This window comes from Brachyhypopomus gauderio, unplaced genomic scaffold (genome assembly GCF_052324685.1).
Source record: "Brachyhypopomus gauderio isolate BG-103 unplaced genomic scaffold, BGAUD_0.2 sc54, whole genome shotgun sequence".
NCBI classification, from domain to species: domain Eukaryota; kingdom Metazoa; phylum Chordata; class Actinopteri; order Gymnotiformes; family Hypopomidae; genus Brachyhypopomus; species Brachyhypopomus gauderio.
Genome location: NW_027506878.1, coordinates 1470692 through 1477203, shown reverse-complemented (window position 1 = coordinate 1477203; position 6512 = coordinate 1470692).

Genomic DNA, 6512 nt, shown 5'->3' with positions numbered 1-6512 from the left:
ACTCCAGCATTCACCTCAACACCAACTCATTCTCCACCTCAACACCAACTCATTCTCCACCTCAACACCAACTCATTCTCCACCTCAACACCAACTCAGTCTCCACCTCAACACCACCCCAGTCTCCACCTCAACACCACCGCAGTCTCCAACTCAACACCACCCCAGTCTCTACCTCAACACCACCGCAGTCTCCAACTCAACACCACCCCAGTCTCCACCTCAACACCACCGCAGTCTCCAACTCAACACCACCCCAGTCTCCACCTCAACACCACCCCAGTCTCCACCTCAACACCACCGCAGTCTCCAACTCAACACCACCCCAGTCTCTACCTCAACACCACTCCAGCATTCACCTCAACACCAACTCATTCTCCACCTCAACACCAACTCATTCTCCACCTCAACACCTACTCATTCTCCACCTCAACACCACCTCAACACCAACTCATTCTCCACCTCAACACCACTCCAGCATTCACCTCAACACCAACTCATTCTCCACCTCAACACCAACTCATTCTCCACCTCAACACCAACTCATTCTCCACCTCAACACCAACTCAGTCTCCACCTCAACACCACCCCAGTCTCCAACTCAACACCACCGCAGTCTCCAACTCAACACCACCGCAGTCTCCAACTCAACACCACCCCAGTCTCCACCTCAACACCACCCCAGTCTCCACCTCAACACCACCCCAGTCTTCACCTCAACACCACCTCAACACCACCCCAGTCACCACCTCAACACCACCCCAGTCACCACCTCAACACCACCCCAGTCACCACCTCAACACCACCCCAGTCTCCACCTCAACACCACCTTAGTCTCCATCTCAACACCACCCCAGTCTCCATCTCAACACCACCCCAGTCTCCAACTCAACACCACCCCAGTCACCACCCCAGTCTCCACCTCAACACCACCTTAGTCTCCACCTCAACACCACCTTAGTCTCCATCTCAACACCACCCCAGTCTCTACCTCAACACCACCCCAGTCTCCACCTCAACACCACCCCAGTCTTCACCTCAACACCACCCCAGTCTTCACCTCAACACCACCCCAGTCTCCACCTCAACACCACCTTAGTCTCCAACTCAACACCACCTCAACACCACCCCAGTCTCCACCTCAACACCACCCCAGTCTCCACCTCAACACCACCTCAACACCACCCCAGTCTCCACCTCAACACCACCCCAGTCTTCACCTCAACACCACCCCAGTCTCCACCTCAACACCACCCCAGTCTCCACCTCAACACCACCCCAGTCTCCACCTCAACACCCACCACCCCAGTCACCACCTCAACACCACCCCAGTCACCACCTCAACACCACCCCAGTCTCCACCTCAACACCACCTTAGTCTCCACCTCAACACCACCCCAGTCTCCACCTCAACACCACCCCAGTCTTCACCTCAACACCACCTCAACACCACCCCAGTCTTCACCTCAACACCACCCCAGTCTCCACCTCAACACCACCCCAGTCTCCACCTCAACACCACCTCAGTCTCCACCTCTACACCACCTCAACACCACCCCAGTCTCCACCTCAACACCACCCCAGTCACCACCTCAACACCACCCCAGTCACCACCTCAACACCACCCCAGTCTCCACCTCTATACCACCTCAACACCACCCCAGTCTCCAACTCAACACCACCCCAGTCACCACCTCAACACCACCCCAGTCACCACCTCAACACCACCCCAGTCTCCACCTCAACACCACCCCAGTCTCCACCTCTACACCACCTCAACACCACCCCAGTCTCCACCTCAACACCACCCCAGTCTCCACCTCAACACCACCCCAGTCTCCACCTCTACACCACCTCAACACCACCCCAGTCTCCACCTCTACACCACCTCAACACCACCCCAGTCTCCACCTCAACACCACCCCAGTCTCCACCTCAACACCACCCCAGTCTCCATCTCAACACCACCCCAGTCACCACCTCAACACCACCCAGTCACCACCTCAACACCACCCCAGTCACCACCTCAACACCACCCCAGTCACCACCTCAACACCACCCCAGTCTCCACCTCAACACCACCCCAGCCTCCACCTCAACACCACCTCAATACCACCCCAGTCTCCAACTCAACACCACCTCAATACCACCCCAGTCTCCAACTCAACACCACCCGAGCCTCCACCTCAACACCACCCGAGTCTCAACACCACCCCCGGTCCAGATCCCCTCTCCCGACTCTCTTCCGTAAACACACATCTCGTCGTCCATCTTAGCGACTCCACACGGCGGCTACCCAGCTAGCCGCGACCGTCACCACACACCCCAGGGCCCGCCGACAGGGCCCCGTACGCCCGGTACCGACACGGCTCGGTCCGCCCCGTCAACACACCGACCCGCCGAACCCCGAACCGGACCGGGCGGCGGAGCCCAGACTCGGCGAACCCTCTACTTAGCCAACTAGCAGCTAACACCGCTAACCAAAACTTTCATCTTTGCCCTCGTATTGCCCCCCGGTCCCCCCCACACACCTCCACACACACCCCCGCACACACAACTGCCCCCCGGGGGGGCAGCACCGCCGCACGGCCGCCCCGGTCGCCCCGCCGCGCCACCGTCTCTCCGCCGTATCCGCCATTTTACAACTTACCTCGGCGTTAAAGACCACAAACAGGCGCCGGGCGCTGGCGCTCCGGCGGCAGGGGGACAGGCGAGGGTCTGCCCTACTCCGGCGGGCCGACCATGCGAGGTGTTCCGCGGCCGGGAGACGCGCTGCACCGCGGGGGGTTCGTCGCTAGAGCGGCCCGTGTCGACGCTCTCTCCGCTGGCACTGCGCCGTTTGTTGTTCGGCCACAGTAGGACGGACTCACGGCGCCGACGCGCCACCCGCCGGCCGGCGCGATTACTGCACCCAAGAAACTCTTCTGTTATAAAACGAGGCTGTTCTGTCCTGTTCTTCTGTCACACAGCGTTGAAAGATGTGATTAGAGGAGCGCATTGTTTTCAGGTCTAAGGGAGGCGTATACTATATATGCAACACACAGCAGTGTTGTCATTCTGGGTGAAAGGCCAAGCACACACCCACTCCTCGCAGGACTGTTTAACTTATTGGCCTGAAAATAATATAATATATATACAGGCTATACATTTGAACACATGGCTATATTTTGCCGTCCTACTGGATTCACAGATCAGTTTAGCCCATTTTCTGCTTTGGCACTGGCTTGTGAGAATAGGTGCAGCTGAGGGAGATTAACCGTTCAGTCTTTGTGCTTACGCTCTCAGAGGTGAACACCGCTGGGGTATGAACCATGAAAAACAATAAATGGAGTGGAGGTGTTCTGTCAGGGACATGAAAACCCCCCCTCCACCCTCCACCCTCCACCCTCCACCCCCGTGTCAGTATGGGAACGAGAGTGAGAGTTATAACTATTTAGTCCTACAGGTCACCTGTTAAAGCAACTACAGCAAGGTGCTATTAACAGCAAGGTCAAGGGTTCGGTTCCAAGGGTACCCACATGCTGTCGTGTAAATAAATATCTAAAGCTAGTTGGGTTGCTCTGAGTGGAAATAGGTGAGAAAGCAGGAGTGCAGACCTGTGGGAGGAGCCACAGACTGAACATAGACCTGTGGGAGGGGCCACAGACTGAGTGCAGACCTGTGGGAGGGGACACAGGCTGAACATAGACCTGTGGGAGGGGCCACAGACTGAGTGCAGACCTGTGGGAGGGGCCACAGACTGAACATAGACCTGTGGGAGGGGCCACAGACTGAGTGCAGACCTGTGGGAGGGGCCACAGGCTGCACATAGACCTGTGGGAGGGGCCACAGCCTGAGTGCAGACCTGTGGGAGGGGACACAGGCTGAATATGGACCTGTGGGAGGGGCCACAGACTGAGTGCAGACCTGTGGGAGGGGAGGCTGAACATAGACCTGTGGGAGGGGCCACAGACTGAGTGCAGACCTGTGGGAGGGGCCACAGACTGAACATAGATCTGTGGGAGGGGCCACAGACTGAGTGCAGACCTGTGGGAGGGGCCACAGACTGAATGTAGACCTGTGGGAGGGGCCACAGCCTGAGTGCAGACCTGTGGGAGGGGACACAGGCTGAATATGGGCCTGTGGGAGGGGCCACAGACTGAGTGCAGACCTGTGGGAGGGGGACACAGACTGAACATAGATGTGTGGGAGGGGCCACAGACTGAGTGCAGACCTGTGGGAGGGGCCACAGACTGAATGTAGACCTGTGGGAGATACTTCACCTTATTACACATTAGAGGAGCAAAATATTGGACAAAATAATCATATACTGAACTATTTGACAGATGACAGGTTAATAAATGTATTTGTATTTCATGTCTTTTCAGTTTTGATTGTTTTTCAGGTTGATTTATTTAACCTATGCTACATAATTAGGTTAGCAATTATTAGGGAGAAAAGGGTATCTGTGAACTACAATTGTTCAAATCTGCTAATCAAATATTTTGTTTTTTGTATTTTGTCTTTTGCAGAAGTGACTAAGCACTCAATTCAACACTGACAGAACTGTGTCACACCATCTTTTCAGAGTCAACTTTACACACCATCTGTGCATACATCTGTGCCATAGAAATCACATATACATACATTTATACCATTATTCTGAGGTTTAGTATATTAGTTGAGTATTAGGCCGTGGTCATTAGGGAATATCAGTGTCATGATGGCAATTACAACATTTACATGCACTCAATAATCCCATAACTCATGAAAGCAGATGTGTCAGTAATCCAGTTAACACGTTTACACGCACTAGTGATCAGATGATGGTGAACTCCCAGTCCACATTAAACTGGCAGTAATCTGACACTAAAGTGATCAGATGATGGGTGAACTCCCAGTTCTCATTAGACGGACAGTAATCTGAGACTAAATTAATCAGATGATGGGGTAAACTCCCAGTTCTCATTAGATGGGCAGTAATCTGACATTAAAGTGATCAGATGATGGGGTGAACTCCCAGTTCTCATTAGACATGCAGTAATCTGACACTAAAGTGATCAGATGATGGGGTGAACTCCCAGTTCTCATTAAACTGGCAGTAATCTGACACTAAAGTGATCAGATGATGGGGTGAACTCCCAGTTCTCATTAAACTGGCAGTAATCTGACACTAAAGTGATCAGATGAAGGGGTGAACTCCCAGTCCACATTAGACGGGCAGTAATCTGACACTAAAGTGATCAGATGATGGGGTGAACTCCCAGTCCACATTAAACTGGCAGTAATCGGATTTCTGCCATACACGGGCCTTTGTTTTCACGGGTGTTTAAGGTTTGTCTTTGTTTTACTGTAAAGATGGAGACTAGCGTTGTATGTCTCAGATCATTGAGTGTGTGTAAACACACAGTGTTTAGGCAGGCGGTGCGTTTCAAAGTAACATCCACATGAACGCCAGGACGTAAGGTTCCTCAGAACACCACCCAGAGTTCATCCTGGTACCTTTTCTTCCCCCAGTGACACACCCTTGGCCATCCGCATGATTCCCAGGAAAACCCCAGGACGGGTTCTGGTGTTGCCATGCAGTTTGTATGACTACACCACCCACAGCTCCACCCACCAGAGTCAGGTCCTTTCATTTGCCCACTTCCTGTCTTGGTGCCCCTGTACCAAGATGTTATCCACTTCACCTGTCAGAAGCTTTAATTATAGGTACATGTAATGGTGACAATGTTTTAATATTTACATATACGTGTCAAAAATACGTGTTTACATTTGTGAACTATATTTGCACATAGGAAAGTCTATTCTGATGCTTCTTTTTGTAAGTTTAGAGGGCAGTGCACAGTACACAGTACCCACAGCCCAAATCCAAACTAAATAAATATTGTCTTAGCATCACTGACGGACTATAGGAAGAATATCAGACCTATGAAGATAGTGAAGAAGACGTTTGTATTGATGTTACATGAGAATTGTTTTAAAGAAATACAACAAACTATCAAACCCTTCTTGGAGCCTTTAATGATTTACATTTATATACATCTCTAGGCTTGGCTCACTCATCAAGATTCTTGAATTTGTAAAAAAAAAAAAAAAAAAAAAGACCTGTAGCAAAACAAAAAGCCACAGATCTGACAGATGAAAACATGCGTTAATTCATCACCCATAATCACTAATATGACTAACAGAAACCTCAAATTCAGACTGCTGATATGACAGGAGGATGATTACTGGCTCTGGTTCGTTTATTTTTGGCATTAGGGTGAATTGTCAAATGGGCAGGATAAATGTTTCGCAGTATATTCTTTGTATTTATGAAAACAGAAAAATGACATGCAAATAAAATAAATGCTTACGCATTGTTTACCTTAGCGACAACAGGCAAGGACTCACGAAGTTGAGTATGAGCTCTTTCTACGGCTTTTACCAACACTTCCTCCCCTCTCCTCCCCTCATCCCCCTCTCCTCTCCTCTCCTCCCCTCATCCCCCTCTCCTCCCCTCATCCCCCTCTCCTCTCCTCCCCTCATCC